Source organism: Meriones unguiculatus, chromosome 3, assembly GCF_030254825.1.
Source record: "Meriones unguiculatus strain TT.TT164.6M chromosome 3, Bangor_MerUng_6.1, whole genome shotgun sequence".
Taxonomy (NCBI): domain Eukaryota; kingdom Metazoa; phylum Chordata; class Mammalia; order Rodentia; family Muridae; genus Meriones; species Meriones unguiculatus.
Window position 1 is genome coordinate 145,088,222 of NC_083351.1, and position 11,582 is coordinate 145,099,803.

Genomic DNA, 11,582 nt, shown 5'->3' on the forward strand with positions numbered 1-11,582 from the left:
AGAAGAACAAAAAAAAAAAAAAAAAGATCAGAAAGAAGGAGAGGAGGACCTCCCCTATCAGTGGACTTGGGGAGAGGCATGCATGCAGAAAGGGGGGGAGGGTGGGACCAGGAGGGGAGGAGGGAGGGGCTTATGGGGGGGATACAAAAGGAATAAAGTGTAATTAATAAAAGTTAAATAAAAAAATTTCAAAAAATAAATAAATAAATAAATGTTTAAAAATGAAAAAAAAAAAAAAACCTGAAGATTTTGTGCTTCACCAGGAGCCCAGCTCTAGCAGAGGGTACCACATCACATACCACAAACACAAAAAAGTATAAAAATTTCAAAATCACAAGTATGGTTACTACTGAATAGTCTGTATTTTAAAGGCAAAAATTCACCAATTGGGGGTCTGTCCATAATATTAAACATTTTAGACAACTTACAATCACTTAAGGTTATTTTTCTTAACCAGAGTGATATGCCCACACATATAAATATTACAGAGAACTTCAATGAAAACTTAAACCACCTATCTCAGGTCAAATATGCCCCGCCTTGAAAAAAGACAATAGTTTTTTGTTTTGTTTTGTTTTGTTTTTTTGCTTGCTTTTCTCATTAGCTGCTTTTAGCAGCATTTCCTCTCTAACACAAAGAAAACTTTAAAAAGCATACAAAGTTATAATCAAAGTTTTGATTTTCTTAAAAACCCAGTTATGTTATGTAAATATGTTTTTGTTTTAATCCCAAGTGTTGAATTTTAGATTGGGCCTCAATTTGTCCACTGCTGAGAACTACCTCCTTCGTGGTGTGGCTTTTGCCAGCTGTTAAGGGCCTGCCTTCTGCAGCAGGGAGAAGGTAGGGTCTAGAACTCTGAGGGATATAAATATGAGAGCCAATGTGGTGGCTTAGACAGAGAGGAACATTTCAGTGCAGTGGCTTGGATGAGACTGTTTGCTACATTTGTTGTTGACAGAGGTTGGTATAGCCCTAAGAGAACCCATCAAACCTAAACAGCAAGGAAAAACAAAGAGGTATGTCTCCCCTTTCCACAGTAACCTTGTCTCTCCGAACTAGGTTTGGGGAGTTGGAAGGGAGAGGTTTTATGGAACCACAAATAAAAGAGAGTTGAAAAACAAGTGCCGCACAAAAATATCATGATCAGCCAAATCCTAATATCATCCAAAGCATCTGCTATTTTATATGAGGAATTATCTCTTTATAAATCAGCTCAACTTATCTCTCTCATGGGCCTCTGTGTTTTGACTTCTAATTCTTGTTGAATAAATAAATGCACACAGATGACTACAGTCTGTTAAACATTTTGGACTAGAAGCCAGCTAGCATTTTTCTTTGTCCATTTTCTAATATTTAAAGCATTTCATTTTTCCAAAAAAAATTCATTACCTTTTATCTGTTTTTTACTGTCTGTACAAATGCTCTTTCAAACATGATGTTAATAATTCTCTTGAGATAGTCTCTTTCTACTGTTTTCTAGCCTTTCCCCTCATCCAGCTTCTGGAGTATTCTGTCTCCTATTCTGAGTCAGATAATGTGATTTGGGACAAGGGGATTAAGCTTCACCACTTGTAACATAGAGCTAGGACTCCTTTATGCACCATATTTAGAAGTTTTCAGGATTGAATGAAAAAACAAAAAAGGAAATGCTCCATCACCAAGAAATTATCAAGAGGCAGAAATGTACTTGTTATTATCATTATTTAGATTATAATGCTCAGGTTGAGCTGTCAGCTGGCTTCACATGGCAAGCCTTAAGAAGACAGTTTCCCCACCAGTTCTGCTTACCTGCCTCTCTGATTGCCTGGCTAGAAAGCAGTGAAGACTATTCAAAGGGGACTTGTCATCCTACTGCAAAGACTTATCCTAAAGCTTAGACTGTTCAATAACTGACCTTAAAGACATTTAAATCTGACCTGAGGGGGGAACAGCTTTACCAGCCACAGAGGAAGACAATGCAGCCAGTCCTGATGAGACCTGATAGACTAGGGTCACATGAAAGGGGAAGAAGACCTCCCCTATTATTGGGCTGGGAGAGGGGCATAGGAGAAGAAGAAGGAGGGAGGGTTGGATTGGGAAGGGGTGAGGGAGGGGCCTACAGCTGGGATACAAAGTGGAAAAAACTGTAATTAATAAAATAAAATAAAAATAAAAAACAAAAATAACAAACAAAAGATATTTAAGTCTGCCTGTGAGGTGGTACAAACCTGGATGGCAGAGGCAGGCAGATCTCTGTGAGTTCAAGGTAAGCCTGGTCTACAAAGTGAGTCCAGGACAGCCAAGGCTACACAAAGAACTCATCACAAAAATAATAATAATAAATAAAATGCAATAAAAAATAAATCTATGTTATCATAAAATCTCACATTTTACTTTTTTTTTTAAGAGACAAAGTTCCATGTATCTGAGGCTGGCCTTAAGCTTCTGATTGGACTGCCTACATTCCCAGTGGACTAGGATTACCAGGTATGTGTAAGGAATCAAACTCGCAGTCTTACGAACACTAGGCTGCCACTCTAAGAGTCAGCTCCATCCCTATCACAGTCTCATCTTTTGAAGGTCTTATTCCAAATGATGATGGCATTATTGCAACCTTAAGGAGACAGGGTCTATTGGGAAAAAGTGGGCCATGTGGCTGTGTCACTGAAGGGGATACTGGGATGAATACTTTTAGGAAGAGAGCAAGAACATTCTAAACAAAGTTGTAAGGCAAATAGAAGACTATATTATTATGATTCAAAGCATGTGTAAGTTTTAGCATAATTGGCCATTATAGGGTAAATTGTTTTTCTGCGCCGGTTACTGAATCTAACTGAATCAATCCAAGCATCTGGACCATCCCCGTACAACTCCTACAAGTGCAAGACAAGACAGCCAACAGACTGATAGAATCAGGAACATACAGCCCACAGTTAAGTGACTCAGCACTTTACACATTGGCTGATTGAATGGAGTGACTTCAGTCGAAATAATTTCAATATTAGTTTAGATCTCTTTTGCAGTATCCCTTCTTGTGACTTATTCAAAACAGAACCTAGCACCAACTTTCTCTCGCTATTGCCATAGCTGCCTCCTCTCAACTCTGACTAATGGCTTTTCTTCCATCTTAATGCATAGTATGGGGTACCTCCCATCACAGATCTCTGACATTTCCTCCATTCCTTTTCTGTAGTTAATTTCTAGATGTGTTCACTAGGTTCATTCTTTGAAGTCACTGATAAAATTCATATTTTGAACCTATGGTCTAGCATTCATTATAAACATTGAGCCCTTCCAGCTGAATGTGTCCACTGGAAAATATATGTGATGCTAATAAAAGGTGGGAATTTTGGAAGGTAGAAACCATGATGTCTTGAAAGCCCTTACTAAGGAGATATTGTTCTGTGTTCAGCCCTCTGTGACCCCTGTACTGTGCACAACTTAAAGGTTGAGTAAGAAGACCCTCAGAGTGGTAGGAACCAAGTGATGTTTTTGTAAATTACGTAGACTGTACAAAATGCAAAATGATTTCCTGCTGCACTTCACTGACTCTTCTGCCAACCCTGTAGTGCTCTTCTGACTCGAGAGTTCTACCTTTCTCTGGATATTTCAGGACAAAACTCGTGGAGTTTTTTTAAAATCATTATCCACCTTTTAAAAACTATAGGGAATCCACCTAGATTTTCTATCAGCTCACCAGAAAAATAAACCTAGAAATTAATCACATCTCAATCACGTACACTTGATACCCTAGTACATGACAATAGCTTTGCACTAGTCTGCTTACAACTCTTACTACCCACCAAGCTAGTCCTCAGTCCAAAATCACTACTTCTTCACCATTTGTATTAAAATATTACCCCAAAGTACTAATTTATAAGTTTGTACATATGCCATAACATCTATGGCCTCACAATGGTCAGGCTGAGTCATAGTGTCTACAAGGTACCACAACGCTGCCTCTTTCCTACCACAGTTCATGTTTCCTCTCAGCTATAGCAACAAGAATCCCCTTACCCTTACCGTGTGCCAGGCACATAGTACATGCTGTACCTTGGTCTCTTACCTTTACTTATTTCTGCTTGGAGAACTCTATCCCAAATACCTGCTGCCTCTCATAACTATCACAACTTTGACATTCATTGTATATACTTTGTTTTTCTTTATGACAACACAATCTGACATTACATTAGGTACACAATCAGTTATTTATCTATTTTCTATGCTTTATGCAAAGGAACAGAATGTATACAGCATGAATTCACAATACAGCATGAATGCAATACTTTGTTCTATCTACTATTCTGTTCATTAATGGATCCCACATCCTAAACCCATGACTTTTAGATACAGTACACATATAATAAATATATTCAAGTGACCTAATCTAGAGATAAGAAGACAATGAGAGCACTCTAACAGTGTGTAGTGAAGCCAAGAGAAAGGAATAAAGACGTACAAAGTGTCATGATGTCCTATAGTTATCTCCTTTCAAGGACAGTTCAGCATGGAACTTATTTTTATGGAGTAGCTAGAGTAATTCAAAGTAAGGCAACAAACCTGAGCAAGCTCTTTCTATCAGGCATTGAGCATCCAGCATGAGCTTGGCACTTGCATGAATATTAGACACACAGACAAAATTCAGAAGTGCTCCCTGAGTTTTAAAGGTTTGTAGTTTAAGAGTATCCACAAATAACTGTGGTGCACTGTGGTAAGTAAAATAATTGGAATGAAAGTCTCATAAATACTTTGTAGAGACCCAATTTAGTCTGGGATTCACACTGGGGTACATGGAGGAGACTGAGCAAAAGCTTCAAAAAGGATTATTGTCTCAAATTAGCCCTTGGGCCAAAACCCATACTCAATAAATATCTTCTAATTTCTTACAATTTGATTTTGTGAAAAAAAAAATCATAATTTATTCATAGAAATGTTAATTTATTCTTTCAAAAGCCTTATTCTAATTAGTATTTCTTCCTGACAGACTGGAGACAAATAATCTTATCAGTCTATTCAAAAGAAATAGAGAAAAGAATAATATGGTTAGTCAAATAGAATACATGTCAGAAACTTGACATAATCTAAGTCTAACCTTTTAATACTGTTCACAAAAAGCTCATTAAGCAATTCTGAACACTCCAGTAGCACTGGCAGTTGCATCTGTAGCACAGAACTCAATTAAGATGATCATATATACTGAAAGTGATTTGAAGAAAACAAATGAAGAGTGGAAATATACTAATGGCATTCTGTTTTCTGCAATCTTTGAAAAAGCATATTTTAGAAAAAACAACTCAGAAGCAAAATTATTGCCAAGTGTCTTAAGACCATAGTTAATCTTCAGTGTCAACTGGATTTGTAATTAAGGCAGAGACACATCTCTGGGCATCAGTTCTGTTTCCAAAGAAGTTTTACTGAACAAGAAAGCCTAACCTAGAATGTGGTTGGCATCATCCCATGGCATGGGATGCCACGACTGAATAGAAAGTGGTGGGAGTGGGCATGGAGATGTGACTCAATATTTAAAAGCACTCAATGCGCTTTCAGAGGACAGGAGTTCAGTTCAATTTGCTTGTCCAGCTCCAGAGCATCAGATGCCCTCTTTTGGCTTCTATAGTCACTCACATACACAAAAGCACATGGCATACACCCTGCCTTCCACATACACATACATTAAGAACATTTTTCTTCATTTTTCACTTAATTAAATACAATTGCATCATTTCTTCCCTTCTTTTTCTCCCTCCAACAAAGAGAGCTGAACATCCATCTGTCCATCCGCTTCTCTACTGCAGATGCACTGACATTAGTGCAAAGATAGACTGTACCCATTCTTAAACCCCGAGATAAAATATATTTGTCAGACTTTAAGTTGCTTTTTGCCATGTAGTAGGTCAAAGCAATAAGAAAAGTAAGTATTGAATATACCCACTTTGCATTCCCTTGAGTACTTGCCTTAATCATTTGATGTTAGAGGAATTTTCTTGAGAATTTGCAAAGAAATCAGTATATGTGTCCCTGCCTCCCAAATGGAAAGGGTGCTAACAAAACAAAGAAAGGATCCCATGCAAGTCTATATAGGCAAGGCAGTGTGTTTATTGGTCTTATTTACAGTAATGTGGGTAACTCTAAGGCACGTGTAACATCACACACTTCCATCCTCAGCATGATGACTCACAAACAAGTGCATCACTGAAGATTCTTATTCCCTATCCTCCATACTCAACTTCTCACTCTAGAATGCCCAAGGGCAAGTGCAGCATGATTAGAAAAAAAGTAGTGATGGAATTTCCAAACAGACTATTTTGATCCTTCGCAGTCCTTGGCTGGGTTGTTCAGAGACTCACTACTATTACCACAAGCTTATTCATCATTAGTACTGTTCTTATTTTGCTGCGGGTGACTTCAGGTTAAGGTATTATGTAGGGCATAACAAATATTACGTTTTTTTTTAATGTTTGATGGTCATGTTAGGTCTGGATGAAATATATACGATTGTTCTAAAATGAATACAAGCTGACAAATAGAGACACTAAATATAAATGTATTAAGAATAACAAGACACACCGTTTACCTTGTCACAGATGGTGGATTGTCCATGCCTATAATCTTAGTGGCTGGGAAAACTGAAACAAGAGTACTGGGAGTTTGAAGTTGGCCTGGACTAATGATATACATCCTTAAATTCTTAACTGAAATATTTTGGTGGCTTCATACTTATATTAAACAGCTTGTAATACCAACAAACCTAGGATTGTTAAGTAGCTGGTCAGATATTATTAAGCTTAGAGACCACTTGATAAGAACTGTCTCCATCATAACCATGAACTTGTAAAACTAGGACTTGAAATTACAGAATTCTCATCTTTGGCTAAAATAATGCAGTCTCAACTGTGACTTGGGCCCTGGGTAGAACTTCTTGAATGCTCATAAAACTTTCTGGTAAAGAACATAGAAATACCATTGCTTCCTCCAGTAACAGTTAATTAATATGGGCCTCTAAGTCATATTTGCTATTAGTCATGGTTCATTAAGTAGTCACGTGCAGAGAAGAAACAACAAGAAGAAGAAATTAAATATCCTGATGGTGAAAATCAAACTTCTCCCAAGGAACTCAATGCAGGAAGTAGTCTAAGGAATCTCCCCCTTTCTGACTCCCGAATTTATTCAAGGATCTCTTCCCTTTTCTCTCTATCCTTTTTGTTCTCTCTCTCTCTTAGTGTTAGAGGATTGAAAGGGTGATAGGAAACAGGTGGAGAAGGGGGCAAGAAAGAAGTACCCAAAACATAGTAAAAGGTCAGCAACAAAAGACCAAGATACCTGCACAAGGAACCTGGACAAGGAAAGGCAATTCAGGAAAACTGGTTCTTTTAGGGATTTTTAAAAACCTAAAAATTAAAAAAAAAATATCCTGTGTGAAGTAACCTAAACCCCAGAAGGAAAACATGGTATGTAATCACTTACAAGTAGATATTAGCAGTAAAGTAAAAGTTAACCATGCTACAGTGCACAGACCTAGAGAGGCTAAGTTACAGGGAGGGCTTAAGTGGGGATGCAAGGATCTCTCTGGGATGGTGAAATAGATTTCATGGGTACACAGGGGGAGGGGGCACTCCTCCAGTGCACCCTCAAGTCCTTTTAAAATTCATAACCCATTATTGTTGTTGTTCTTGCATTTTATTCACACACACACACACACACACACACACACAGGAGATACTGAGTCCATTTACTGTTGCTCATATGCACAACATTCCCAGTGCATGGTGACCTCTTGGGACTGAACAAACTATCTGGAATTTCCTTTCTTGAAAATACCCATTCTCTCTCTCTCAGTACCTTTATTGATTCTATATTTGGGACCGTGTGATATTTTCTGTTCACACTGGCATTTCAACTGGTGTTGTCATTATGCATGTCTTCTGTAAGCAGTCCTATTGTTGGGAGTTCATGGGCGCAGCTTCCCTGCCATGTCTGAAGACACTGTCTCCCTGCAGGTATACTGGTTTTTTGTTGCTGACCTTTTACTACGTTTTTGGCACTTCCGTCTTCAACCCTTCTCCATCCTTTTCCTACCACCCTTTCAACCATCTAACATTATATAAGAGAGAAAGGGAGAGAAAAAAAAAGAATAGAACATGAAAGAGATCCCTGAATTAATTCAGGGTTCAGAAAGGGAGAGACTCGAAGTCATCCTTAGACTACTTCCTGCTGATTAGGGCATTGAGTTCCTTGGGAGAAGTTTGATTTTCACCATCAGGACATCTAATTTCTTCTTATTGTTGTTTCATCTCTGCATATGACTACTTAATGAACCATGACCAACAGTAATCCACAACCACCACCAACCCGCCAACAATTCTCAGAGCACTAGCATTTATATACCCTCAGAACAGTCCCCAGATTCCAAATATCACACAATCACAGCAACTACAGCTGACAAAAACCCCACCTCCACCAGAGCAAGAGGCAAATCATAGTTAGCTGCTTTAAAGCAGCACCATATCCCCAGACTTGGCATTAAAGCAAAAACATATTCTTATAATACTTCTGTTTTTGTTTTTGTTTTTTTAAGAAACCAAAATTCCAGAATTCTCACTACACATTAATGATATAGTGTATATATTGGACAGTAACTTCAGCAACCAACTATCCTATGTCCCTCCCAAGGTGTGTCTGTTTTATCTTCTTGGCTATCTTCTTACAGCAAGTGAGTGAATTCTTAAAATTGTTCTCCTGTAAAAAGATTTATAGTTTTAATTAAATATTTTATTTAATACTAATACATAGATTCAATTCGTATTTCGATATGACCCTCCCCCTAAATTCTTCCCTGACTCCAGCACATTTTTCCCTCCCAACTTCATCAAAACTAAATGGACTCAATGAGTATTACATTTTCAAGTAGCTTTATATAGGGATATTTGATAATTAAAATTCTTCATTAATCTTACATTGTAAAATAGTCACAACAATAAAGGTAGTTCCCATTTTTTACTTTCTACATGTCTATACTTGTTAAGTATAAACATTAAAAATCTGCATCTTACCAAATTTTAGGGATTCAAAATGTATTGTTAATCACACTGACACTATTGTATATTCTCAGACAACCCTCATCACTCTCTCTTTCTCTCTCTCTCTCTTCTTCTCTTTCTCTCTCTTCTATTCCAGGGTAAGTATATAAACCTACTTCATCTAACAATAAATGGGAATACTGCTGGCTTCTAGGGACAGCTTCTTTCTCCTAAACAGAGACATCAAAGAAGAGAGTGTTCTGTTCCCCTGCTAGACACGGACATCCTTAACAAAGGATTAGATCTGAAGCCACCATCTGTATCTTATAAAAGACTTCACCCGCGGCATTACAGAAAAATGGAAGGAGTCTTGCTCCCAATGGTGCACTGATTTACAAAATTAACTAAGTCTGAAATCACTACTGATCTCTTAACTTTTCCCTTTGTCTTTTACTTGACAAAATGGTTCCTTTATTAACTGAAGCCATTTCTGTTATGCGCAGCTAACATTATGTTATCTGCTTTAGACTCAAAAGGGAGACATGTGAATTATCAAATCGTGAAGGATACAAACCCCCCGATTCTATTCACTACATATCATGCTGAGATTCCTTTATTCCTAATTCTCACACCCTGATAGGAAAATATACTGCAAACAGGCTGCAGCTGCTGAGTGACTCAGCCTGGCAAGTTTCCTGCCTGGAATTATGTGCTGCTATGAGTACCTCTCATCAATGCTCACCCCAGGAGCAGAAGCATGTGCAGTCAATAGACATTAGACCCACATGGCCAAATGGAGAGGCCCATTGGAAGACAGCAGGCTGTTAAGACACAGTCTCTGTCCTTGGTACTGACCACCGAAGAAGCATGACTAAAAGAAGACTAAAATAACACAAAAAAGATTGTCAAAGACAGCACAACTCTGAATGCCAATAAAGGCGAACTCTATAAGCTCATAGGAGAAACTTGTTTTGTCATAAAAAGCAGGAAATAGTTACAATTTACGTTATTAAACCAAGTTGGCACTGAGTACAGCTAAACTATTGAGTAGACGCTTCATTAAAGAAACCCTGGTGTTCGATGCATGTAAGTTGGTAAGATTTACAGCTCATCTGTGGGACAAGTAGAGCAGGGAGGGTTGAAAAGGAAAAATAAAACTTCTCATTGGTGGTAGATTCTAACTTGACATGATGTTCTGCTGGACTGAGAAAGCCCTGTGCAGAGATCATGTAATGGAAGGAGAGAGTAAGGGAAGGGTCAGTGTTAAGGAAGCACATAAGTTTGACTGAGGAAGGCCTTAGGTACCAGACATAGAAGTAGTCACAATTTACATCACTGTGCCAGATCGGCACTGAATAGAACTAAGTTGACTTGAGTGGGTAGACAGTTTCATCAAAGAAAATTTGGTGTTTGGTAGATTGCATGTTAGGAAACAAGATGCTGAGGAGTTTTCCCCTTTCGGAAGTAGCCATCATTGTGACAGAGCCTCATGTGTAAGATAGGAATTCCCAGTTAATACAAAACAAACAAACAAAAATGGATCCATTCTATATGTTCTTACACTTGACTATTTTATTGCACATATTCAAAGACAGTAACATGATTTTGGTGTATGTATGTCTGTATGTATAGTTAAGTGTAAAGAAGATAAAGGCCCTCCAAAAGCACCTACAATCTGCTGTTTAGCCATACTCCTGAGTCCATTGCATTATTGCTGACCATCGTGTTTACCTTGGATACTCTGTTTCTAATGTTATCCCTCTGTGTATCCATGATTGGTGAGCCCTTGATCTCTTGTATCCATGACTGGCGAGCCACCTTCCCACTTCTCCTTACTTTCTGATCCTGACAACTAATATTTTACTCTCTCCAAGTGTTCAGTATTTTAAGATTCCATACACAGGAGATATTTACCAGCATTTTTGTTCTGAATTTGGCTTATTTCCACACTGAGAAATCTTCCAGGCTCATCCATGTTGTATTAAGTGGCAAAATCTTTTGCTATGAATACAAACAAGATCCCAGTTTTCATATGTAGCACAATTTCTTTCCCCAGTGAACCACTGAGAGATTTTAAGTTGTTTCATAATTTAATTACTGTGAATAATGCTGCAAATAACATGGGAAGAATTCAGATTTTTTTTAGGGCATTGAACATGATTTGTATTAGGGAATATACCCAGCAAAAGGGACTGCTGAATCTCTATGCTACTTCCATTGTTGACTTCATTCAAAAACTCTATGATGGTCAACTGGCTGGTTTTATGTCAGTTTGACACATGCTAGAGTCATCATAGAAACAGGAGCCTCAATTAGGAAAATGTTGCCATATGATCCAGATGTAAGGCATTTTCTTAATTAGTGATTGATGGAGGAGGGCACAGCCTATTTTGGGTGATGCCATTCCTGGGCTACTGTTTCTGGGTTCTATAAGAAAGCAGGCTGAGCAAGCCTTGTAAAGCAAGGCAGTAAGCAGCACTTCTTCATGGCCTCAGCATCAGCTCCTGCCTCCAGGATCCAGCCTTGTTTTAGTTCCTGTCTTGACTTCCTTTGGTAATGAACAGCAATGTGTAAGTGTAAGACAAA